The 27441-nt window shown below is 46.4% G+C and overlaps 1 protein-coding gene across 1 annotated transcript in view; it reads right to left on the bottom strand.

Moving 5' to 3' along the window:
• The window catches only part of PHYHIP (phytanoyl-CoA 2-hydroxylase interacting protein), a 47553-nt gene extending 20379 nt beyond the window's left edge, over positions 1–27174 (bottom strand). Inside the window, exon 1 of the mRNA XM_081171464.1 lies at positions 27106–27174. The gene's annotated coding sequence lies outside the window, so the exon portion shown is untranslated. The remainder of the gene's footprint in view (positions 1–27105) is intronic.
• Positions 27175–27441: the final 267 nt, after the last annotated feature.

A 27441-nucleotide genomic window follows, 5' to 3' on the forward strand; every position in this document is an offset into this window, starting at 1 on the left:
ACCGGTTCTACCCCAACTACCCTACTCTCCCTCCTGTGTCTAATTAATTCTTTCTGCAACCATGGAGCCATCTGAAGAGCGGGTGTCATCCCACACAAAGCCTTGACAGAGCAGACGGCTCCTTGCAGATGTCAGTGCTCAGAGAGTACATGGCAAGCATCGGAAGGGACAGATTCAGAGCAGATGGTGCTAGGGAGGGAAGGGGCTCGCGGCCAACAGGCTCAGAAGGAAGGGGGGTATTTTTGTTTTGAGGCAGAACAAAGGGGAAGCTCAGGGAGGGAGGGAAACGCATGTGCAGGCATGTAAGAGGCATACAGAGAAAGCACCACATAGGCATCTCCATATAATTTGGTGTGGAGGCTGAAGTAATCCTGTCTTGCAGAGTATGAAATCTGTTTTCCATTTCATATAAGGCAGTTTGGCTTAACACCACTGTGCAAACAAGCTGGAGAGTGATACAATTTGGACAATGCTGCAGCTATGCTTCTTTTCTTTTTTCTTTTTTATTTTTTATAATCATATTTATTAAAATTTCCAATAATAACAGAATAGAAAAAATAGAAAAGATAAAGAAAAGAAAGAAAAAGAAAGACCAATTTTAAACCCTTATTTTCATAACCTTCTTTCTGGGACTCCCTCCTTCCCCTCCCGACTGTATTCCCCTTTCCCTACGTTGGTTCCACAAGTTCTCATTCCCAATTTAAACCTAATATGTTGTACCTATTAGCCAATTTAAATTACAATCTTAACATCACTCCTCATCTTTAACAAAATAGAACAAAGATTTCCCCCCCAAGATCTGCCCCGTTTCCTTCCACGAATTCCCCTTTTTTTCCAAAACATGTTAAATCAAAATACCAAAGTTATATAGAAAGATAAAAGATAGAAGATAGAAAAAGATTCCAAAAGTTGGTTACATAGCCTTTGGATTCTAGAATTCCCCCTCCCTTCCCCGGTTTGGATTCCCCATGTCCATCAGTCTGTATGTTGTCGGCCTGGAGGTCTCAAGTCCACAACCAAATTTTCCTCAATCCATCTTGCCGGTTTTCTTTGAATTTGCTTGTTTTGATAATGTTTAACTTCAAAAATCCAGTCTAATAGAGGCCTTTAATTTCCCTTGGTCATAGTTGCTCCTCCCATTGTTCTTTCTGTGGCATAGTTGGTCCTTTGCTCTTTTGTTTCTTACTTTCTCAGGTTTCTGTCTTGTTCAGCTGCAAAACCATTCTTATTCTGAAATCTAGTATCTCTACAGAGGTTTGTTATTCAGGAACAAAAACTTACGTCCAGTTCCTACCTTGTTTCAATAGAAAGATTCTATTGTGTTGTCACCTCTGTAGACAAAACAATATTTCAGTTTTGCTACTTTCCCAGGAGCTAAGACCAGTACACATCCCGGAGTAGTTTTCCACATACGCCACTTGTAATGTCCCAAAGCCCCTCTAGGGGGGTTGCAGTAACTTTGTGTCCTCTAATCCAAAAGTCAAGTTGTTGTTTCTTTTTTCCCCCGACATTTTGTATCCATATTTATGTCCAATTGTAACAAAATTAACCAGCAAAATACTTGTAACAAAGTCCTCTTTGTATTCTCAAGATTTGACAGCTACTTTGACAGCTGTCAAACTCTCCATCTCTCTCCGCCAGGTTCTCCGAATCGCCCCGGTTCCCAGGGGGGGTTGCCTTTTCCCTCTCACCCTCGACTTTTCTCCTCCAGCACAATTCTTGTAATATCCCATCGTGGAATTGATATTTTTTGTCAGCAATAAACTTCTGAATCGATCTTGGTTTCTCAGTCCTTGTTTTAGCATGTTTACAATCAGGTAGGGGACTGACTTCCTTTTTAGATCCCCCCCCGCTCGTGCCGAATCCAAAAAAAATTCCTTTTTTTCTCCTTTTATACCCGGTTACCCAATTACTCACGGGTTGTTGTTAAATGTCCGAATTTCCAATGGAAGAAGCCAGCGCTCTCCGACGAATGGCATGCGGCTGCGCTCGGCAGGGGAAGCGATAGACTCACAGTACCACGCCGCTCCCCGGCACCCGATCCGTAGCCTTTAAAAAGGCTCCTTCACGAGTCGGGAGGGCGCTGACGGTACCAGCCGAGTCCCCATGTCCACGGGCTCCGTGCCCGTGGTTTTTGAGGGTCCCCGCGTCGCCGGCGCGGTAGGACCCAGCCCCTGCCGAGCAGACTCCCTCCGGAGCTCGGAGGGAGTCCGCCATTCGGCGATGGCGCCAACCCGGAAGTCCTTCTTTTCTTTTTTTAGAATAAGTGTTATTATTCACATATTCTTTTTTTAGAATAAGTGTTATTATTCACATTTATTATTATTCACTATTATTATTCACTATTATTCACATAAATCACACATGCTTGGTGTAAAATTGGTGCACAGCTAATGCACAGTCACACACGCATCCACCTGTGTTGCCCAAACCCGTGAGTGTGGAGAAACAGGCTGTATAACTATAATTCTGTAATGCTTGTCACAAAAATGAGGTGTGCAACGTGAGTTTGTGCACTGCATTTGCGACCCTTGTATGCACAGGCAAAACAAGTAAAGATGCTGCTTTGGTGGTTACAGATGACTAGAAGGTCAGTAAGCAAGGAGGCTGGTTGCTGCTAGTAGCTACTGAGCCCCCCTGCCTCCTTGTACTTGAAATATTTCTGTTACTACTCTGAATACTAACACAGCCTGCTTGCTTGCCTGCTGCCCCTGCCTTTCCTACTCAAGCAACAAAGACTACTAAAATGCCACAAGTCTCGGGTACTCTTTCTCTCCTTAGAAGGAGAAGGAGAGGCCCTCTTCAAACTGGCCCCTGAAGTTTCCTACCACCTGGGGCAGCAGAAAGAAAGCACATGATGCAACCCAATGCAATGGCAAGATTCCCTAGATTGGCATTTTTTCGGTGGCTTTAAGGAAAAAACTGCTGAAACTTCTTTCCTGTGGGTGACTGCTGCTGTTTGGCTACATAAGAATTGGCACTTGTACAACTTGGTGGCCATGAGAAAACAGCAGGGATGGGGCACATATGCTCCTCCAGATGTTTAGAACTATTACTCCCATCACAGCCCATGGCCAGGGATGATGGGAGCTGTAGTCTACATCAGGAGGGCACTATGTCATCTACCCTTCCCTAGAAGGAAGCCAAAGACAACACATATCAGCACAGCCTTTCTTTAGGGTTTGTTCAGATGCTGTGCTGCCTTTTAATGCACCCAGGAGTTTCACTGGCAGCAGCATTTGGGGGAGCAATGCATTGTGTGACCAAAGAGGTCTCTGGTCTTAGCCAGAGCAACTGTGCAAGAGAGGGAGCAGAGTACTGGCCTTGGGAGAGTTGTCACTCTCCCAATTGAAACTGATAGGACTTTACATTATTCGGGCTGTCATGTTGCGATGTGGGAGAAGAACTGTCCACCTTCTCCAAGCCCCAAAGCTCCCGCTTACTAGAACAAGCAGGACCCTCGGCAGGCAGGCAGAGGGTGGGTGGTAGCGCTGGGGAAGCCTGAGCCAGGCAGGAAAGGGCTGCTGTTGCCCAGTGGTACAACATGTGTTTTTCATACCAAAGGTCCCAGATGGCATCTCCTCTCTGGAACCCTGGGGGGCCACTGCTAGTCAGTGTAGGCACTACTGAGCTGGACGGAACAATGAGCTAACTTGGTACAAATCTTCCTACATCCCGAAGGCACCAACCGCATCTTCCTTCATAACTATGGGGATGTTTACGGCAAAAGAGCTCTCCAGGTTGCGAGCCAGAAAGCCAACTCAAGGCTGCAGTCCTAAGCCCAGTTACAGAGTGGGCCATTTCTAAATACACATGCTTAGGACACAACAGCATAAGGGCTGGAGCAATCATTGAATCACAGAATTGTAGAGTTGGAGGGAACCCTGAGGATCATCTAGTCCAGCCCCTGCAATGCAGGAATAGGCAGCTCTCCCATCAGAGGATTGAACCTGCAACCCTGGTATTATCAGCACCAGGCTCTAACCAACTGAGCTATGCATGCCCGAATTTTATTATGTCAATGTCTAAGATACTTTACAAAACCTCTGTGCTTAAATTACACACCAAACCAGTTGCCTTTTCAAAGAAGGAAATCAGGTTTGGCATGATTTGTCCTTAAGTAATCCATGTTGGCTGCTTATTATCCAATTGTCTCTTATGTGCTTACAAATGGATTGTTTTATGATTTATTCTAATAGCTTGCCAAGGGTGGAAGTTGATTCCAGACATGTACAAGCATAACTCGTGTGTGTGTGTGTACTCTCACCTTCAGTGTTTGCCAAATGAAAGGGGGGCCTATAAAGAATGTTAGCCAAAACGCCTGCAGACAAAAAACACAGAGTTGCCAGAGTTGGCTGAACTGGGAGATTCATGTTATGACTTTAACAACTTGCCAGCTGACCAAGAGATGCCAAAGTTATTGCTTCTTCCACCTGCCCCTCTCTTTCCCCTGCTTGGTATACCCCTGGAGATAGTCACAAGGAAGGAATAGAGGTAGATGGCAGAACTGGGGAGGAACAGGAGGGGGGGCTGTCTCTGCTGCCTAACTGGTCATTTCAAAGCTGCAGTATGAATCTCCGGTTGCAACATGGCAATCCAACAGAAGAGGCTTCTGACAGACAGACAGATGAAGAGTTAATCGCTACTTGACAGCTAAGAGAAAAACGCTTACGAGTCACTGTGAAGTTTTTATAGTGGACCCAGGGAGAATTAAATCAGGTGTATGCCAAATTCAGACATAAACACACAGGATAGCCTTTGGGCAAACCTCTTTTACTCAGCCACAATGATTCTATTCTAAAATGTGAGTAATAGTAGGAAGCCTCACAAGGTATTGTGGGGATAAGTGAGACTCTTGTGAGTTACCTCAATTTTCCCACTGCAGAGCTCCAGTGCCCTTAACAGCCTCATAGTGGCCATGAATCAGGGGTAGCCCATCAGGGGCCCTCCAGATGTTTAGAACTTCAACTCCCATAATTCTTGAGCATTGACCATACTGGCTGGGGCCCATGGGAGTTGTAGTTCTAAACATCCGGCAGGTAAACTGGTTACCCCTATCATAAATCAACAAGTGATAGTTTTGCCATCATTGAAATTTTCATGCCAGATCCAGTTTCACTTGATGATTTCTGGCTGTTATGCTGCTGCTAAGGGCACAGGAGTCCCGTCAGCAGGCTACCCTACCTGTTTAAAGAAAGTAATCTCATTAGTCTGGAGGCAAGGTTTTAAAAGGTTAAACCCATTAAAGGAGAACTCAGATAATGGCTATGAACAAGAGGAACCTGCTGTTCACTCTCTCGCATCATGGGAGCTCAAGAGTACCCAAGCTATTAACAAAGCAAAAGCAACAAAACACCATTTCCACAACCACACGAGAAGCTAAAAGGCTCAACAATGTCAGTTTCCTGTAAGAAGGTGGGAGAGGGGCAAGTCAGTGGCTGTTGGATGACATACCAATAGGATGCAACTTTACAGGTAATAAGCTTGCAAATACAACCTTATGCATACCCTCCAACATTTTGCCAATGAAAATAGGGACATCCTAAATCTATTGTTGTTGTTGTTGTTGTTACTATTATTTTACTATTTATACCCCACCCATCTGACTGGGTCGTCCCAGCCACTCTGGGTGGCTTTCAACATATATAAAAATATAATAAAACATTAAACATAAAAAACAACTTCCCTATACAGAGCTGCCTTCAGATGTCGGATAACTCCATACCCTCCAACATTTTCCTGATGAAAACAGGGAAGTCCTAAGGAAGTGGGACATTCTGGGGTCAAACAGAAACCAGGGCAGCTTCTGTAAATCCAGGACTGTCCCTGGAAAACACCCGGAGGGTCTGCCTCATGGCCTCCGTTGTCCCGTCTGGGGGTTTGGCTTGAGCCTTGGCAGCTCTTTTTAGAAATGAGCTAGCAGGCCTGGCAAATGCATCCGTCTCATGAAGCTCCTACCTTCTGGGTGGAGGGGGGAAGTTGCTGGGAGAAGTTCTCAAATTCAATCACATGTGGCTTGCCACCCCCACCTGGAGAGCTGTGTTCATTCAATAAAACAAGCTAGGGCTCAGTCTGAGGAAAAAGTAGTAATTAGTCAGTGTGCTCAGGCAGTAACTGGCAGCAAGACGCTGGGAAACCCAGCCAACTGGGATATGTTTACAGGAAGGAAAGGTTCTGGACCATTCCTGCCTCGTTCCAAACTGTAGATGCTTTCCCTAGTTCTGTACAGATTAGTGAGGTGGTTAGACTGATTAGACCAAAATGCAAGCTGTTTGTGCTCTAGTTAATTTCACTCTTTAATTTAAAAAAGACTTCACACTTTTACTTTTTTTTTACACACATACACACACAGAGCGGTAAATATGCACATTGTCTTGATAAAAAAGAATGTAAACATGGTTTAAATCCAGTCTGGGCCTGGGGTGGAGAAAAGTCTATTAAACAAATCATATATACTATTCTGTGGGTTCCAATAACAGGCATACCAGAACACACACCAACAACTAGAGATACTCAGGGGCTAATCCCAGTATTACACAGTACAGCTTGAATCACTACCCAAATCCTAGCCAAACTAGTTTGACCAGGACAGAATACATATGACAGCGCACGTTTGCTAAGGAAACGATGTTCTCAAAACAGCACCTTTAAAAAGCTATAATATCTGAACAGCCCTCAGTTGAGCAAAACATCTGTCTGAATTGAGGATGCAGGAAGTGTTTGTCTGCTCTGCCACAGAGTGTAGCAATGGCTGTGACTTTGGATAGTTTTAAAAGCAGATGAGACAAATTCAAGGAGGAGGCTAGAGCCAGATGGCTAAAGCCCTCCCACCCAGGTGCCCACCAGCTGTTGAATCTAGAGGCTCTATATGGCCTTCAAAACCTGCAGCAGCCATTAGTGAGATTTGCCCTCCATGAATTTGCTGGTCCCCTTTGCAGCCTTTTCAGCACTGGGAAGCTACGAATGTTTAAAGTGATCTGATGCTGCTTTAAAGGAATGGTGCGGAGGTGGCCTGGCACAAGGCGACTTCCTATGTCCCTAAAGAGGCCCTAATGAAATGTAAACATCTACCTCACACCAGTCCCATTGGTGTGGCTTCACAGTTTCATAGCAAAATTAATCCAGACTAAACCACTTCCCATTCCAGATTAGAATGTCTGGGATAGAGCATGGATAGGAGAAAGGAAAATGTGAATCTGGTTTGGTGAAGCCAGTTCTAAATTAAAACAGACCAGCTCTTTCAAAGACCTTGTCATCATAACAGAGCATATGTGTTAGGGCAGAGACAGCTGGCCTATGTGACTCCAAAATGCAGTTTGGTTTACTCTGGCTCCAAAGAGAAGCATCCTGTATATCAACAAGAGGAACCAACTTGGTAGGGTGAGGCCTTATCTAGAGAGGACAAGTCTGTCCACCCCCTTTGAGTGGGGGAGGGGCACTGGATGAGTCATTTCCTGGGGTGAGTTTCCTTGCCCCTTTTCTTCACCCTTCCAGTTTAACTATGTAGGTGTAGGCTAGGGTTTGAACTGCATTCCTAGCAGAGCCAAGTACCTAAAAACCTTCATGGAGAGTCAGTGTGGTGTAGTGGTTAGAGCGTTGGCCTAGCAACTGGCAAACCAGGGTTCAAATCCCCGCTCAGCTATTGCTCATGGTGACCTTGCATTTGTCACTGCCTCTCTATCTAATCTACTTTACAGCACTGAGCCAGGCAAAATCGTGTGCACTGCCTAGAGCTCCTTGGAGGAAATTTAGTGTTATACAAATCTGTGGAGAGACCACACTTGGCATGCTGTGTACAATTCTGGCAGCCTCATCTCAAAAAGGATATGATAGAGCTGGGAAAGGTCCAGAAAGGGGCAACCAAAATAGTCAAGGGCAGGGAGCAATTTCTAGTTTGGAAAAGGGCTAGTAAGTGTGGGGAGCATAATGAAGGTGTATAAAATTATGCATGATTCTGAGAAAGAACTCAGAGCAGACACAAAAAATACTTCTTCACCTGGTGCAGTTAAACTACGGAATTTGCCCCCAGTGTGGCTGGCTTTAAAAGAGGACTGGACAAATTCATGGAGGATGAGGCTCTCAGGGCCATGTCCACCACTGCTGTTGGGGGGGAGAGGGCTGCTTTCGCACTCGGGCCCTGCTTGTGGGCTTCCCTCAGGCATCTGGCTGGCCACTGTGAGAAGAGGATGTTGGACTAGACAGGCCTTTGGCCTGATCCAGCAGCCAGCCTCTTCTCAGGAAGGTTGTCATGTAATAATAAAATCAAGGAGTTTGATGCTGAAGGGGGGAAGCTGCTGGTAGACACCTCAGTAGAGCTGTTTGGTTCTATGTACACTACAAATACTTTTGTGCTTTGCATCGCTTTTACCAGTTTGGCTTTCCCCAAAGGATCATGGGAGTCTCTTTGGTTTTGTGAGGTTGCTGACTGAGAATTCTCATGATTCGTTGAGGAGAGGAGTTTACTGGGAAGACAGCTAAAGTGCTTTCCTTCATAGATCATTTCTGAAGATGCTGTGCTCCTTGATGACTCTCTAGAGTCCAGTCACACGTGGCTTAGAGTCCCATCCTTGGCTTCTCCAAGAGCAAGAGAAATTAATGGGACATGTGAAAGGCCTAATTTCAGCCAAATAACACCAGAGCACGTGAATTAGAAACGGCATACGCCTTGTGTTGCATCACCACAATAAGCCTTTGGAAATGTGAGAGCATGGAAACACACTTTCGGGTCAGAGGATGTGACTTCAGGCAAGCTGGCACCTTGGCACCTCTCGCCCTACTACTTTGCACATTTGTCTCCTAACCATCCACGGTGACACCTCATGTTAGCATTACCACCATCCTGTGAAGCTACCCAGTAATCTCCCTGGTAGAACAGAGATTTGGGAGTAGACCGCTTTTGCATCATCATGTTAACGGTCATTTATCATTGGTATGGAGATGGAGGAGAAATTCAATTCAGTTCACATTTAAAGGTGAACCTACCAAATTCTCATAATAATGCATATACAGTGGTGCCCCGCAAGACGAATGCCTCGCAAGAAGGAAAACCCGCTAGACGAAAGGGTTTTCTGTTTTTGAGCTGCTTCGCAAGACGATTTTCCCTATAGGCTTGCTTTGCAAGACGAAAACGTCTTGCGAGTGTTCCGATTTTTTTTCGCTCCCCCCCTTTTTCTAAGCCGCTAAGCCGCTAATAGCCTTTTACCCGCTAATCCGCTAAGCCTTTAATAGCCGCTAAGCCTTTAATAGCCGCTAAACCGCTAATAGGGTTGCTTCACAAGATGAAAAAACCGCTAGACGAAGAGACTCGCGGAACGGATTAATTCCGTCTTGTGAGGCACCACTGTATTTGTGAAAATGGTGTAGAAAAATGCATTATATTAAGGGGAAACTGCGTTATAAAAGTGTGTATAAAGCTGTATACAAAAATGTGTATATCAGGAGAAATGTGTACTAAAATGCTGTTAACTTTTCATAAGAACTTTTTTTTAAAGTTGCAATCTGATGTGAAAATGTGAAGAACCGAATTTAAGATTGGAAAAATGAAAAAATGAAACTGATGTATTTGCCCATCCCTAACCATTTCCCTTTTAACTGAATAAATGATTGTTGTGATGATGATGATGATGATGATGATATATACATACCTAGCATTTATTTGAATGTTCATAGTGTTTTCCATATATGCACCATAAGGCAGGGAACCGTCTCAGGCGGTCAGTGTGGTGTGGAGAGGCAATGTGGTGCTGATTAGAGTGCTGGACCTGGAAGACCAGGATTCTAGTCCCTCCCTCAGCCATGAAATTCACTGGGGGACCTTGGACCACTCACTGTCTCTCAGCCTAACCTACCTCACAGGATTGTTGTGAGGATGAAATGGGGAAAGGGAGAACCATGGGACCACCTTGAGCTCCTTGGAGGAAAGTTGGGATATAAATGGTCACAAATAAATGCTGGCAGAATACTTCTGTAAATAAATGCTAGGTGTGCCACACAGCAGATCCTGCACCCCCTAAATTAACTTGCTGCCCTCAGATGGCATGGGGGACATGATCCCATGGCCAGTGTCAAAGTAACATTCAGCTACTGTCAGTCCAGTTGACTTCTGTATGCAGAATGAGAAACCATTGTGTCCTTTGCCTCAGGCAGCAAAATGTATTGGGCTGGCCTGGCATATATGATCTCAGTAATTCTAACAATCTCCCTGGAAAGTACAGTGGTACCTTTGGTTACGAACTTGATTCGTTCCAGAGCTCTGTTCTTATTCTGAAACTGTTCTTAACATGAGGTGCCAGTGGTGGAAGTGCGCCTCCGGCGCTCGATTTCTGCTCACATCCCGGGGCAAAGTTCACATCAGGAAGCAACTACTTCCGGGTTAGCGCAGCTTGTAACCCAACACTTGTGCAACCAGAAGCATTCGTATCCAGAGGTACCACTGTAGGTCAGTATTACCAGTGCTATTTTTCTAGGGGGATAATGGTGCTGGAATTCACCATGAAAGCCTCCCTTGTTCTCTTATAATGGCAATAGCGTCCACTTGAGAGGGGCCAGAATTGAATTCTGGTGAGTTCTGGCTGAAAAAAAGGCCCTGAGTATTACTAACCCCGTACAGGAGTTGGAGAGGCACCGAGGCTGAGAGAAGTTTGCCTAAGCCTACCAGTGAGTTCATAAAAGAGATGATATCTGAGCAGGCAACATCCCAGTTCACAACTAACATTATAATCCTAACCATGTCTATGCAGAAGTTGTTGGCATCCATCTGTCTCAAGAGACAATAGAGTGTGCCTCCAGCAGTGAAGTCAGCATCAAAGTGACCTCCTGGGACACAAGCCTGGGCTGTATGTATGGAGGTCCAGGGCTGCCCAGACGACAAGACCCCCCCCCTCTCTCAGCCTCACTGGTGGGGTCCAAAGGAAGGCAGAGCAAGATGTTTGGCCCAGCTGGGCTGCAGTAGTAGCTGGAAGGAGGTGTACAAGGTGCCACCCAACCATCTTAGGGAGTCCACTCCGGATTTATGTGGGCTTTACTCCTTAGCCTTTTCTTCTTCCAAAGATATACCACAAGGGAGCAGAAATTTAGGATCAGAGTTTTCCTTCTCCTAGATGGGCTCCCTTCCCACACTGACGAACCCCACCTGCCCTTTATGCAGAAGTAAGTTTTATCAAATTCAGTTGTGTTCACTCCATGGTGAGATTAGAATTACAGTCTAACAGCCCAATCCAAACCCAATATTCACCAGAATAAACAAGACTCGAATAGACAGGGCTTGGGTTATCCCAGCTGAGTCAGGGATGTCCGGCAGAACTCACACCAGCACACACCTCAAAAGGGGGAGTTGGGTGGGGTAAGGAGAGTGTTACATCTAATCCAAACATTTTTCAGTTCAGTCACATTACCTAGCAATTCACACCAGCAAAAAGGGTGGTATAACTCTATTTTAAAGGTTTGTTTTCTCTCTGACTGGATTTGGCCAGCTCAGTTGGCAGGAGCTGCACTCCTGAACAGAGTTTGGAAGAGAGATAACTTACACCAGCTTCCATTAGGCCTCTGCAAATTCCACCAGCTTCTTGTACTCGGAGACGCTCTGCAAGTCTCTTCACCACTATGCTACACTAGTTCACACAGATGACTTGCCTTCTACCATTCAACTGGAACTAAGCCATATTATCTTCATATGAGACCCTCCTCCAAGTCCCACCTTCACCCGAGGTTAGGCAGGTGGTGAATGGACAGAAGGCCTTTTTGATTGAGGTGCCCTGCATTTGGAATGCTCCACTTTAGAAAGCCCACCTGATGCCAACTCTGATACTTTTCAATTGGCAGGTGAAAGTTGTTTTTTTTAATTATTATTATTATTATTATTATTATTATTATTATTATTATTATTATTATTATTATTTGCCCAGGCATCCAAAACAACTGTATAATCTACTATTTTATAGTTCAGCTTTTCATTTTTATGGGGTTTTTTTTCCTTTTTTTTCTTTTTGATGCTTTGGGGTTGCTATGTTTCCTTGAGGGCTTCCATATGCAGCCCTGGGTGCTTATGCAGAAGAACAGCTGGCAAATTTACTAACTAGCTAACCACTGCCTGGGACCTCAAGGGGATTCTCAGCAAATCGGTGGAGACTTGGAATGAGTGAAGCTAAATTATACCCCGGACCTCCAAGGAACATTCTCTTACAAGGTTGAAATACATGGGAAGAGGGCACCTTAATGAAATCCATGAGCCTAATGCCAGCGTCTCTGTTAAGCCTAATGCTCTGCTGGTCATGCCTGCCTTTGGCCCACCTTAACAAAAATTGACTAGTTTCCCACTCAGTTTGGTCCTGTTGTCATTTTCATTTCCCAGAATGTCCCCAACTTAGCATCACTCTGCTGCATTGTGGGAAATCAAAATGGCATCGCTGAGCCATCCAGTGGTGCTGCCAAATAAGTCCAGGTAAGTCCACCAAGGCCAACCACACACCTGTCCCTGCATAAACAGCACCACCGGACGCCTCCCTGAGAGCTTCCTAAAACAACTGCAAACCAGGACCAAGGCCCCTCTTTGTCCCCTCGCCCCCCTCCTTGTCATTCTTTATGTTCTTCTGCATAAGCACCCAGGGCAGCAATATCAGTCCTAGCATCCTGATATTTAGGCAGCTCCTAAATATGTTTTTGCTTAATGAGGCCTTTCCTGAAGTGTGGCTGAGTCATTTTATGGAATAAGAACTGTACCATCATAGAGATGAGTTTACTGTTTATTAAGAGTTTATCTTTGGTATTTCTGTCTCATTTCATTTTATCATACACCACTTCAGTAGTTTTCAGCCATTAAGAAGTTTATAAATCTGCAAAATAAATACTAATGCTCATAATATACATATCAAATACTATGTTTGGTATTCCTAACTTCCAATAATAAATTCACCACACATTTCCCTTCTCCATGTTATGGGATAAATAAGCTGTATTTCTGCTTCCCCTCTATCACTCCCTCTTTTCTCCTTTGACTTTACTCGTTTTCCATCTACGTGAGCAGCACCTGCTTCCGTGGCAGCCTCACAGCTCTTCCCTGCCAACTCCTTTCCCCGTGACGGCTCCTTTTGTGCTCTGAGAAGAAACTGCTTGTATTTATAGCTGTCTCCCTGGCAGCCCCCACGCCTGCTTTTTTCCCTGACAGAATTCAGCTGATTAGAACTGAACCCTCTGGTGGGCCTAATAAATCCATCTGATAGCACCAAATCTACCTTCTCGATAGCGGCTATGAGTTGAGCTGCAAAGAGGAGCAGCATGAAACTTATCTGCGCACACGCAGACCCAGCTTGAAACAAAAAGTCAAGAGCTCCACTTCCTCTAATGAAAGAGAGAGAACAAACCAGCTATCAACAAGAACTGATTGCAGGGAGCAAAGGAACCTGTCAGCCGGCCCCATAATCACAGTCTCCCGACTGCAACCGTCCCTGAAGTGGCTCTTGCTGTCAGGAAATGGGTGGCTTAAAATAAATAAAACCAGGAATATAAAAGCAGAAGGTACTAGGACTACTTTTTATTCAGAAACATCTCTTTCGTTTTGTTTTGTTTAAGATGTAAAAAGCAGAATACCATTAAAATACTCCGTATCTTCACTTGCAACAAGGCAGACCCCAAACTAAATGTATTTTAAGCTATATTTTTACCACGTACTCTGTTTAGGGTTTGTAGCTATAGTGGTAGAACACAGGCTTGCATGCAAAATGTTCCAGGTTCAATTCCTGGCATTTCCAGGTAGGGAAGAGAAATGCCAAAACCCTGGAAAACTGATGCCAGTCAGAACAGAGCCAGAAGGAACTGGCAATCCACTCCAGTATTTTGCCAAGAAAACTCCACAGACATAAACAAGGAGAAGCTTTGAGAAGAAAGTGAGCGTTTCCAAGGCATGCTCTGGTTCATGGGGTCACGGAGAGTCGAACACGACTAAGACGACTAAACAACAACAATTACTCATGGTGCAATAGTAAAAAATTTGACACATTTCTAGCACTGAATTTCAGAATAAGAGGCACTGCTGTCATGAGCCTGGATGTTTGGAGGCTAGGCGTAGTTAGTGGTGAAGGAAAAAGCACTCTTGGCTTGCTCAGGGAGCCCATCATTCTTCAGGGTTGAACTGCAGCATTTAATCAGCTTCAGGGGTGAAGCGCAGAAGGACAGGTTCAAATAAAGTTCTTATTACAAAGATCCTGACTGTTTACTACCTGACTGAGGTTCTCTTTCAGCAAGATCCTATCTATGTCTACTCAAAAGTAAGTCCCACTGAGTTCAATTGGACTTGCAAATAAGTGTGCATAAGTGTCGCCTTTATTATCCCATTTTAGAGAGGCAGAAATTGTCATCTTGATTAATATTTTGACCCCCCACCACACCAGCCTCGCTTATCCTGCTGTTTAGTTTTCTTCCAGTTACATAAAAGTAGCAGTCAGAGGTTAGGTATCATCATTTTTTCATCCTGCCCATCCTCCAAAGGAGCTTGGAATGGCAAACATGGGGGTTATCTCAATTTAGCCCCACCACAATTCTGGGAGGAGGCATCTGGAAGCTGTGCCAAAGTGGAGGCTCTGAGAGGGCAAAAAACTGAGGGATGGCGACACAGCAGGACTCTCTGTTCTGTTTCCATGGCAAAGATACAGCTCCACCCATTGCAGAGGATGGCAGCCCCTAGGGATCTGGGAAAGAGCTAGGGCTATGAAGTGGGCACCTGTTCAGAGGCAGCAGAGCTAAAAGCAGTGCCGGGGGCAGGGGGGCGTTGAACCAGGGTTTTTGCCCCAGGTGAAGCCTCCAGGGGCGCCATTGAGGCTCCCAGCCTATATGTGTGTGTTTGCATATGCGCCTTGGGGGTGCCAATCTGGGTCTTTGACCCGGGTGAAATAAAGCCTAGTTTCGCCCCTGCTGAAAGGATACAGCAGGGGTAGCCCACATGAAGTGAGATGGGAACCGAAGTACAACTCACAGCAGCTCCATCCACCATGACCAAGAATGAGGGTTGATGGAGGCTTTCGTTCACAACAGATGGAGGACACCCAGATGGTTCTTCCATGGCTAGGGGGCCGTTGGGCCGAGCAGCAGAACTCAGCTAGCTGCCTGGGGCAGCTCCAGGTCTGGGGAGGCCCTGGCCAAGCAGCAGCCCCTTCGGCCTCCGGGGGCCTCTGGGAACTGAGCCAAGGTCTGCCCAATGCAGCTCTTACACTTGGTTCCCATTACACTGGCTCAAGGGAACCAGGCCTGCTTCCTGGAGGTGGGGCTGTGGCGGCACAACAGCCCTTTCCTACCCTGGTGCCGTTGGGCTGGCCCTCACTTAAATATAGTGAGACCACCTCACGGTACACCAGTTACATGAAATTCTACAAATTGCCCCAGATTATCTAGTGGGGGACTTGTGTGAGGGAAAACTTAATGATTTGGAGTCTCAGGCAGGATTGGATCAAATAAACAAGAAATATTTTATTACACAAAGGAAGTTTATGACACAAAGTGGATCAAACAAAGGATACTTCAGATTATAATGTTATTGCAGGTAACAGTTCACCTAATAATATTTATACTAAATCTAACTGATATTATGGAATCATAGAATCATAGAGTTGGAATAGACCACAAGGGCCATTGAGTCCAACCCCCTGCCAAGCAGGAAACACCATCAGAGTGCAGATGTGTGATTAAAGTGTTTAATAATATAAGGTAGAATCAGAATCGAAATGTAAAAAATGTGGGGAAATATAAATGTGATATAAAAAACCAGAAGATGGAGGGAGGGAAGTCAAAAGCTCGGCAGAGCAAGGGATAAAATGTTCTTTTTTAGGATGTCAAAAATTGTAAAAACTGGAAAAACCAATAAAAATTATATTAAAAAAAAAGAAGTTGAACGGCCTCCACTGAGTGTATATGTTATTTTTCTCAATTTTCTCTATTAAATTTGCAGACCACTCTTTGCGCCTCAGTTTTTGAACATTTCAGTGCTCAAACGGTCTTCCAGAACAGATTATGTTCGAAAACCGAGATACCATTGTACTTCAAAATTAAAATCATTTCTTTTCAGCTACAGCAAGCCTGGACAAAACAAGTCCCTTATGGCACAATGCAGAATGCCATCTGGGTAAACTGCAGAATGGAGCCAGCACAGCAGGTCACTCTAGATGACTTGCATAAGTGAGCCATGCTGCGTACTACAGGGCAAGTCAACCTGTAAGAACACCCTTTTCTAAGATCAAATACTAAAAGTGTAGAAAAACAAAGGCGATTTTTTCATGGAGGCAAACCCATTGCTATGGAGATAACAATTTTGCTGCACTGGAACAATTTTCTGTCATACGAAGATTTGCTATGTTCTAATGGCTTTGACAATAAAGAATGTGGCTGATGAAGGACCCTGTTCTTGAGTGATCTCTTTCGGCCATTGCTCAGCACTGGAACAACTGCTTCTCAGGCTGAAGGCTCCAGATTCAGGTGGGGCTGAGAGAGTTCTGCCTCCCTGAAGATCCTGGAGAACCACTGCCAATCAGTCTGGATCAGGCCAAGCCGGATGGCCCAATGGTCTGACTTGGAATGGGCCAGGTGTTGCTCAGCCCTCGTCCTTTAAGGCTGGCAAACAATGCCCTGCGGAGAGTCCCCTCAATGAGAGTGTAACAGCCTCTTCTCAGGGGTGACCTGGTTCCTGTGAGAGAGCCACTTGGTCCCAAATACAAACATGGTCTCCGTAGTTGTAGCTCAATGGCCGTAGAGCATATGCTGTGCAGGAGGTCCTGGATTCCATCCTGGAATCTCCAAGTAGGGCTGAGAGAGATTCCCGCCGTGAAACCCTGGAGAACTGTTGCCTGTCAGTGTAGAATAGCCAACTGCATAGCTCAGTTGGTACAGCAAGCGAGACTAAATCTCAGGGTCATGGGTTTGAACCCCACGTTGGGCAAAAAGATTCCTGCATTGCAGGGGACTGGCCTAGATGACCCTCGTGGTTCCTTCCAACTCTTCAGTTGTATATGAATCAATTTGGGGGGGGGTTGGGGGTGCCACCCAGAAATCCTGCCATAGAGTAATTAGGGATTCCTGAGAAGTTTGAGCTTTGTAAATTCTGATATGAACTAACCAGATCAGCACCTCCTGGACTAATGTGGAACTTGGTTACCCACCAGCTGCTGCCTGTTCCAAATGCTCTAGCACAGTCCTCAGCTCATGAAATATACCAAAATGCTTATTTTGAGAGAAAAGCCATTAAAAATACATACTGAAATGTGATTTTTGTGTGCAAATTAAAAACACACCACAGAAATGGGCAAAAACAGACTTGTGAATGAATATATGCAAAAGCTACGCTATGGACCAAAAAACAGAGGGATTCTTCCACTCCTCCTTGTGAGAAGTACAAGAGCAGTTTGAGACTGAAGTCTGGCCTTTAGAAAGAGGGGAGGGAGGATGCAACCCAGCAGCTCGACTGTGAGCAGGCGAGGAATCCTGGCAGCATGCCTCTCCCAAATTCCAAGCTGACCAGGATCCTGCCCTAAAGCACTCCCAGATCCAAGAAAGACAGTGGCAGGAAGGCGGCTGCGACTCGTGCGCAAGGGGTGCATCAGATTCCGGCCTGACTCAGGCAGCAGAAAGCAGCACGTGGCTGGGGAAGCATGTGGGTGTAAAATGCTCCTGGTAACCTGGGAGAGATTCTGGATATGGGAAAGAGTTGCTTAGCAAAGCGTGAGCGATTGGCAAGAGCAAAGAGCTCTTCTCTCTCTTTTGAAAGATGCATCAGAGGGAGGTTGCATAATAATCTCCTTCCAGGAAGGATTCCAATAGGAGGCTGGAGAGCCATCTGTTAGGAATTGTAGAATAACAGAGTTGGAAGGGATCCCTAGGGGTCATCTAGTCCAACCCCCTGCAATGCAGGAATCACAGCGAAAGCGTCCATGACAGGTGGCCATCCACCCTCTGCTTAAAAAACTCTAAGGAAGGAGAGTCCACCACTTCCTGAGGAAGACCATTCCACTGTCAAACCAATCTTACTGTCAGAAAGTTCTTCCTGATGTTTAGTCAGAATCTCCTTGCTTGTGACTTGAATCCATTGGTTTGAGTCCTAGCCTCCAAAGCAAGAGAAAACAAGCTTGCAACCTCATCAATCTGATGTATTTGAAGATGGCTATCATATCTTCTCTCCATCTCCTCTAAGCATACCCAACTCTCTCAACCTTTCCCACACTTTGATCACCCTCCTTTGCACACCTTCCAGTTTGTCAATCCCCTTCATAAATTGTGGTGCCTAAAACTGGACACAGTATTCCAGGTGTGGCCTGACAAAGACAGAATAGAGTGGTGCTTCATGAAATACTGTTTGTCCTCTGCCTTGAGCAGGAGGTTGCCATTGTTCAGTGCTGGAGCATCTGCTTTGTAGAGGGAGAAAGCCCCATTGCACTGGGGAGGGGGGAGTGCTGGTTTCCGTAGCACACTGGATTATAGTTAAATCTAGCCCATGGATCATACAGTTATTTGGGGCAGAGATAACTGAAGGTGCAGTGGAACTAGGGGTGTACGAAGGCATCAGTTTCCGTTGTGTCCTGCCTTTGCCACCTACAGCACTCTTTCCCTTCTGCCGCCGTTCATCTCCAAAACCAACATTCTTAGTCTTGCCATCCACTGTGGCAAAATTGCATAACTAACGTAAATTACGTAATTAATTACATGTTACTCAAACCACATTGGCATGATATTATCTCACCCAGGCAAAGGGGGGCTGGAGGGATGGGATTGATTTTCATTCTGGGCATTGGATGCATAAGCAAACATTGGCAATTTCTGTTCCCATTTCCCTCAGAATTCTCTGACACCCCTAAATGGAACCAAGAGTTCTTAACCGTCCATACATGTCAATAAGGAGCAGACCAATCGGCCTCCAAGCGAAGGGAATTCCATAACCTGGACATCACTCCAGAAGATAGCTTCTCCTGCGTGCCAGAATATGTGGGTGTTTGCAAAAATGCTGTTTTGTCTCTAAAAGCACGTGTATGAAAGAGAAATAAAGTGTGCATGTCTGCAAATGGGATGAACAACAGCAAGGGATGATACTTAATTAGGTGCATGCACAGCTATTCAGACTTTTGAACACCAGTTCCGTAATTAAATAGTCTCAGGGCATAAGAACTGCCCAACTAGTTCTAACTACAGGTCTACCTGCTCCACTAACCTGCTTCTAAAAGCATTCAGGCAGAGGTCTCTGGGGAACTGACAAACTCATTTGCCCCCAGTGCCTGATATTCAGAGATATATTGCCTGTTAACCTGGAGGTTCTACTGCAGGTGTTGACAAGATTTACTTAATCCTCTTCAAAGCCATCTAATCAAAGCCCACACCTTGTTCCACTGAGTTAATTGTGCACTGTATCCAGAAGCCCTTCCTTTTGCTGTACTCTAAGCCATGAAGCTCCCTGGGTGACCTTAGGCCAGTCACTGCCTCTCAGCCTAGCCTACTTCACCAGGTTGTTGTGAGGATAAAACAGAGCGCAAGCAGCGGCATTCAGGCCACCATGAAGTCCTTGCAGGAAAGGCGAAATACAAATGTCACTACAGCAGCACCAGCAGCAATAAGCTCCAATGGAGATGTTATGAGAAACGAATGGGGGGGGGGAGTGTCACTCTCTATGGATACTTTGAAATTAAAAAAACCTCTGTCATAAAAAAACCTTCAGGCGCTTGAGCCTTTTCCTCGTAGCCAAGCTAATCCAAACCCCTTCTTGCATACAGACTCACCTAGGCCGGCAAACGCATCTCCCTAACTGTTGAATTCATGCCATTTCAATCACTGTTGCTTCAGTTATTTTTTTAAATGCCTCGAAAAACAAGAAATGAGACATCCCTTTCAGAGGAAGAGCATAACATGCCTTGCTTGTAATCCCAGTCAACATGCCAACATAAAGAACAGCAGAACGGGGTGTGGGAGTTTTGAGGCGGGTCACATGGAATAAAAGACATTTTGCAGTCCTGGCTAAGCAAGGACTTGCACAGAGAGGAGAGTTGAAGGGGAGGTCTCTGAAGCAAGGCGTAGGAAGCAAAGCCAGAACTCTTTGGTTCCCCCACTCATGTCCCTGAAGTGTTTCCCACAGCACCGCCCTTCTGACATTCCAGACCTTCCCTTTAGACGTGCCTGCACAGCCTCCCCAAGAAAAAGCTCCATCTCCCGTTTGCAGAGCTGAAGCAGAGGAGTCAGAGGAAGAGGCCAAAGAGGTGAGGGCCTGACTGCCGCCAAAGGGAGCTGTGAAGGGCCTTTCCATTAATATGGACCACCCATCTACAGGAAAGCAATCACCGGAGCCAGGATAACGGTCAGGTCAAAATGTTCCTGTCAGGAAACAGCAGCAACAAAAAGGTTCAGTATGCAACCCCCCAGGCAAGCTCACATGGCCTCATGCTTCTCCTCCACTCACATGTTCGCAAGCACCGCCACGTGGATATGCACCCACTCACAGCAATCCAACTCCTTCACATCCCTGCAGATAACGACTCAAAACCATACATGCACATTTCCGCCAGGTTCTTTCTCAGATGCACATGCAAAGACACCTGAATCTCCCCCAGCTTCTACCACGGAGGCTACCAGGTTCGCTCCCTTCCAGAAAGATGCCAGCCTTTCCCCAGCCTGGCACCCCCCCCCCCAGATAATTTGGTCTATGGCTGGCTGTAGTCAGGTTTGGGGAAGCTGCTGATTGCTAAAATTCTCCAATCTTAAATGCAATATGTGGAAGTAAATCCCTCTTCTTTGGCCTGAGAGCCACATCCCCTTGTGTGCAACTTTAAGGGGCTGCATGCCAGAGGCAAATGTGTGTGGACCAATGGATGCCTCTTCCTTTGCGCAATGTACCCATTCCAGTCACACAAACATCAGAGGCCTCTAAGCATCCAATCTGTGGGTCCTCCATCGAGGCAGGCAAATGGCATGCTTAGCAGCTCCAGGATACAGTCCAGCCAAGCAAGAATCACTTGGGGAGTGCAAAGCACAGCTCGGCAAAGGCTGGGCATGGGAGGAGACGCGAGGTTCTACATGCCTGGCATGGACAATTCTGTCCTGAGCAGGGTGGCCAATGCCCCGACTTTGCGCAAGGCAGCTTCTTATGAGAGATGGACACATGTCCAGGTGCACACTCCAAATCTCGCAGAGACCACCTCACAACTGGCTGCATGCTTATTTCTTGTTTCAGTGCAGAAAGTGGAACTTGAGCGTTCTTACCACACATTTAAAGACCACACAGTGTCCTGGGGAAATGATTAGGGATTTGAACCTGGGTCACTGTGAAGAACTTCTCCACTTGTGAGTCCCAGCACAGCTATCCAGAGGCCTGCTGCCTTCAGTACAGTAGTCCCTTGTTCAATATGTGTGCAACTGTGTACACACACAACGCGCCAAACCCAGAAGTGACCCAGGAACGTCATAAACACATCACAGAAGCATCACCCAAAGGGTGGGGCATGGGCAGTGCCAAACAGTGTTTGCAGGCTAATTTTCACTGGGTTTCAATTATATATGATTTCACTGACATGTACGGTGCCTCAGAACGTAACACCTGTGTAAAAGGGGGGGGGGGAGGGTCTGCCTGTACTGGACATAGTACACAGCCGTTGTGGCAAGCAGCCACTGGTAATCTCACATTTCATGGATTTGTCTAATTCCCCTTTAAAGTCACTAAATTTGGTGCTCATCACCTCCCCCTGCTTTAAAAGGGGATTTGAAAATATATCTATCCATATTCTGCAAATAAAAATAAATATTGTGATACTCTACTCCCCTATTCTACACTGAAATGTTTAAATGTTTCTGTCCTTGAATCTTCCTGCCACATTTGCCATCCTCTCCTGCCAGACCCTTTGACACCCAGTGGGTTCGAGTGTTGAATTAGGACCAAGGAAAACAGGGTTTAAATAATCACTCAGCCACGAAGCTCCCTGTGTGACTCCAGGCCACTCACTGTGTCTCAAGCCGAAACTACCTCACAGGGTTGTTGTGAGGAAGAAAGGAGGAGGTGGAAGAGCCATTTAGGCCCCCATGAGCCCCTTGGGAGGAAAGGTGAGGTATTAATCCAAGAAAGAAAGAAATCAGCCTCATCTGTCCCACGATTCAGCTGCCTTGGATAGCCTTGGCCTTTGGTTTTGTGAGACACAAAGAAAAACTTCTCTCTGCCCACTTCCTGTTTCCTTCCTTTTACCGGCAGCTAAAACTTAGTATGCACTATTATTGTAGTAGTTGTTGTTCAATTTCTTACACATCCTTCACCAAAAGGTCCCATGAAGGGTTACAGCAATTTAAAATATAATATTAGAATCAGCTTAAAAGAAATAAAATCAAAAAAATTAGTGAGTGGGGAATATGCTTCAGGTTCTGTGTGATGATTCCTCAAAAGGACCTGTATGTCTTTTAGGCCACCATCTGAGTGCCTATTGTTGTGAAAAAATATATCTGCTTATGTATCAGAGTTAAAAGGCATAGGCACAAAACTCCCACCCCCCCAAAAAAATATATTACTAGGATAATTATACCAACCCACACAGATCTCAGAGCCAAATTATTTTTTTTTCACACCATTAGGCCTTGCCTATATGATTTTTGTTTTAAAATTAGCCAGCGCTGGAGGCAGGTCAGACTGGGAATGTGATGCAACAGCTTTAACTCTTTACTCCGCCCTGGTGCCAGTTAGATTCAGCTCCTTTTCTATTCACACTGTAAGGAAAACTCCTGCCAGCCCTGACTGCAGCTTCCCTCCCACTGCAAATAAAAACTGAGGAGGCCTTGGTTCCCACTGGGCCCACAGCAGGGGCAAAGGCTTAGACTCCCCACACCCTGGTCCCAATCCGGCTTGTGGGGGTCCCTCTACACCAACTACTTGTTAAACAAAAATCAGCTGCGCAAGCTCAAGCGATGTACCAAGGGGCTACCAGATATCATGGTTGTGTGCTACTTGCACCACTGGGCGTCAGGTGCTTATAGGAAGCCTGCAAGCAGGAAAGAAGCACGCTGGAGGGCCCCCCACCCGGTATTCCCTGACTCCTCAAAGAGCAGGCTGTGGGGCGAGATGTGCCTTTGGCCTGATCCAGCAGGGCTGTTCTTAAGATCTTATGACAAATGTCACATCTACTCTGGCCCTCGGATGGTGACCAACACCCTCTCAGCATGTGACCAACATGCTGGCTCTGCAAATACCCCTCTGCACACTCAGATTCACACACCCATACTCCATATTATGAAATACAGGGTAATGAGTTTGTGGGTGCCAGACTGGTCCTGAGCCCCTGGACCCAGTAAGGGTTAAAATATCAGCCAGGCTAGTTTTCTGTGTTTTTGCCTGAGTGATGGGCCATTACAGAAGAACAAAGGTAATTGCCTGGGTGATGGGCCATTATGGGAGAGCAACAGAAAGGTAATGGGCCATTAAGAGAGCAAAGGAGAGGGGACCCTGTGCCAGATGACAACTGAGTTGGGCCCCTCCTCCAGCTCTTAGATAGTTAGAAGGACAAAGCCAGAGTTGCAGTTGAGCTTCTCTGTAAAGTCAGAGAGGCAGAGCACAATGTTTGATTTATGTTAAAAAATAATAATAATATCTTTATTGTCATTGCTCCCTTCGGAGACAACGAAATTACTTGAATCCAAGGCTGAGTCTATGGAAGAAATAAGCCCTTTTTGGGATGTTAAAGCTCTGTACTCTCTCCATATAGGTTTGTATATATGTGTAACAGAACCATATATCATAAAGACAACACAGTCTCTGCTGTGCCTCATTTCCCAAAGGAAACAAACCCTGGATGAGTGATGGAACCCCTGGAATCTTGCACTGCCTGCAGCAATAGCTTTGTGCCCATATTCAATGTGTACTTGAATGCCCTACATCCAAATAATGTCCACGTACCCATTAAGAACCTTGCACGCCCATCCACTACTCCCCGAGCAAAGTCATGCACATAAGCAGCCCTGCTTATGCTAATGTAAATGTCCATACTTTCACACCCACTCATGATAACGCACTTGCAAATATGTCGGCACACATATTTCACAGTCTCAAGCAGACACTTTCTCTCTTGGTTGATCACGTAACTTCCTCATAGTTCTGCACACTTATGAATTCCCATAATTATGTGCAAGTCATGCGCAACCCTGCATGTCCCCACAATACCATTTCATGTGTACTGTTACAGCTAGGCACACACATCAGAGTGACATAAGATCTTAATTAGCATTATTGTATCCACTTAAAGAAATAAAATCATTTAAGAATATAGTCATGCCTCATTTTACATTTGCTTAGAATAGAATCATAGAATCATAGAGTTGGAAGAGACCACAAGGGCCATCGAGCCCAACCCCCTGCCAAGCAGGAAACACCATCAGAGCACTCCTGACATATGGTTGTCAAGCCTCTGCTTAAAGACCTCCAAAGTAGGAGACTCCACCACACTCCTTGGCAGCAAATTCCACTGTCGAACAGCTCTTACTGTCAGGAAGTTCTTCCTAATGTTTAGGTGGAATCTTCTTTCTTGTAGTTTGGCTCCATTGCTCCGTGTCCGCTTCTCTGGAGCAGCAGAAAACAACCTTTCTCCCTCCTCTATGTGACATCCTTTTATATATTTGAACATGGCTATCATATCACCCCTTAACCTCCTCTTCTCCAGGCTAAACATGCCCAGCTCCCTTAGCCGTTCCTCATAAGGCATCGTTTCCAGGCCTTTGACCATTTTGGTTGCCCTCTTCTGGACACGTTCCAGTTTGTCAGTGTCCTTCTTGAATTGTGGTGCCCAGAACTGGACACAGTACTCCAGGTGAGGTCTGACCAGAGCAGAATACAGTGGCACTATTACTTCCCTTGATCTAGATGCTATACTCCTATTGATGAGGCCCAGAATTGCATTGGCTTTTTTAGCTGCCGCGTCACACTGTTGGCTCATGTCAAGTTTGTGGTCAAACAAAACTTGTTTTGTTACGTTTTTTCAGGTTGCGTCCCGCAGCGACCCAGAAGTACCGGAAAGGGTTACTTCCGGGTTTCACCGCTTGCGCATGCACACAAGTGCTAAATCGCGCTTCGCACATGCACCAAATTGCACCGCACACCTGCGCCGATATAGCGTTTCAGGTTGCGGGCTTTTCATGTTGCGAACGAGCCTCCAGAACGGATCCCATTTGCAACCAGAGGTACCACTGTACATACAAGTTCCTTCTGACCTAAATGTTGAAATACTAAGCTTGAGTTTTTTTAATAAGGCAGATCGAAAAATATGAATAAATAAGATCCTAATTATTCTACATATGCCTTCATTCAAAATGCCCTTTTAAAATCACATCTTCCCTACACATAAACCCTTGATTTATTTTTTATATTTATATTCCAAGTTTCTTATATTCTACTCACCCCACACACATGCCTTTTCACTTTACAACAACCCTGTGAGGTAAGCGCAGCTGAATGAGACTGACTGAGCTTCATAACAGAATGGAGATTTGAACCCAGGTTTTTTTAATCCTAGTCCAACACTCCAACACCACACTGGCTCTACGTAGGAACACAAGAATCTGCCTTACACCAAATCACATCACTGATCCAATGGGCAGCAGCTCTCTGGGTTTTCAGACAGAGATATTTCCCAGTCCTCCCTGGAGTTGTCAGGAATTAAACTTGGGACTTATTGCTGTTTGTGCTGCCTCTAAACCTCTTCCCTACTTCTAAAATCTGTTCCCACAAGTACTCAGGTGGATAGTTATAAAACACTTAAGCCAGCATGTAATGCACACTCATCTGACTGTGCATGGAATAAGTTGACTTCACATTTTCACTGCGACACACATTTTGCCTATGCATGCAAGTGGTGTGTACTCATGCTCTCCGACACCTTGTCTAGAGCCCCAGACTTGTGCATGCACATACAATCACTTGAATCTGCATATACCAAAAACCCATCTGAAACACAGACCGGCTCACCAAGCCAGGCAAGCACCAGCAGGCTCCATCCGTGTGGCCTCTGTGCCCCCCATCCCCGCACTTTTTCTTTTCCCTAAGCTTTATTATGCTTGCAACATCATCTGCTCCTTGTTTGCAAGAACCTAGCTGAAGTTCTTGGTGGTTTCCCCATGTTTGGCGGAGCTGTGGGAGTGAAGGAAGGTCATCCCTTCGGGACTGTGAAATTCAGTCTGACAGGTCCAGTTGCCTTCATTAAGTAGATTCCAAAGTGAGGAGGAATCGGTTGACAGGATCTGTGTCCTGCCTATCTGGTCTCATTGTTTGGACCAGGTTCCTGCTGCCTGTCCTACAATATATGGGTTTGTTTTTAAGGGGGGAGCTCTGTGCTGAAGCAGTGTGTCACTCCTACAGCATTTCCCACCCCGAGATCCATTAATTCTCCAGAGCAAACATTCCCCCCCCCAACCCCATCAGCAGAGGAGAAAAGTCCTGCTGCCTGGAGGTGCCTTTGGCCTTTACTCTAAAGGGGAAAACCATGCGGCTTGGCGAAATGTGTCCCCTGAGAAGATGAAGTGAGTTGCTTGAGGCTTTGACGGGAGTCATTGTCAGAGAAGCATCATAAAACTGCAGAGTCGGAAGGGACCCTGAGGCTCATCTAGTCGAAGCCCCTGCAATGCAGGAATATTTTGCCCAACGTGGGGCTTGAACCCCAAACCCTCAGATTAGGAGTCTCCTGCTCTACCCACTGAGCTACGTCCCTCTGCTCTCCCCTCCTACACTGCTGGCCTTTGGATGACTGGACTGGAATCTCTTTGGGGCAGGGAGCTTGACTTGCTCTTCATTTGTATCTGTTACATGGATGTCCTGCCTTTCCTCTCAGCCGCTCCGAGGGGCTGACGGACACGGTTCTCCCCCCGCAGTTTGCCTGCACGAGAAGCCCAGGGGCATCGCGGGAGCCAGGCGGGAACCTGCGCCTCCGCGCCTCTGCTCTCGCCCGGCAACCACTACGGCACCTCACCGGGCTGCTGCAGGGGGAAAGGAGGGCCGGGCGCCGCCTCGAGCTCCTGGAAGGAAAGGCGGGCAAGAAACGGAATGAGCGGAACCGGCGGAAAAGGAAGGGCGCCTCGGTTTGGCGACTCCCTCCCTTCCGCGCCTAGGCTTCTCCCGGAGGATCGCCGTCCTACCTGGCTCCGCAGGAGACCCCGGACCTCTGGGAAGTCCACGTGGTGGCGGCTGCGCGGGGAGCCCGAGAGGGCGAGAGCGAGCCTGTCCCAAAGCGCCTTCCCCCGCAAGAACTCGGCGGGATCCCGCAGCTGCTGCCCGGGCCGGAGCAGGAAGGCGCGCGGAGAGCGCGAGAGCGCAGCGCGATCCGGCGACTCCAGCAGGCGCCGCGCAGAGCGAGCCAGGACTCCGAGGCTCCGCAGCCGGCGAGGGAGGCAGGCAGGCAAGGCGCCCCCGGAGCCCGGCTCCTCTCGGCCAATCAGCTCTCAGCCTGCGCAGCATCCAGGGCTGCAGCCAAT

The sequence above is a fragment of the Podarcis bocagei genome (assembly GCF_964188305.1).
Source record: "Podarcis bocagei genome assembly, chromosome: 15".
NCBI lineage: Eukaryota > Metazoa > Chordata > Lepidosauria > Squamata > Lacertidae > Podarcis > Podarcis bocagei.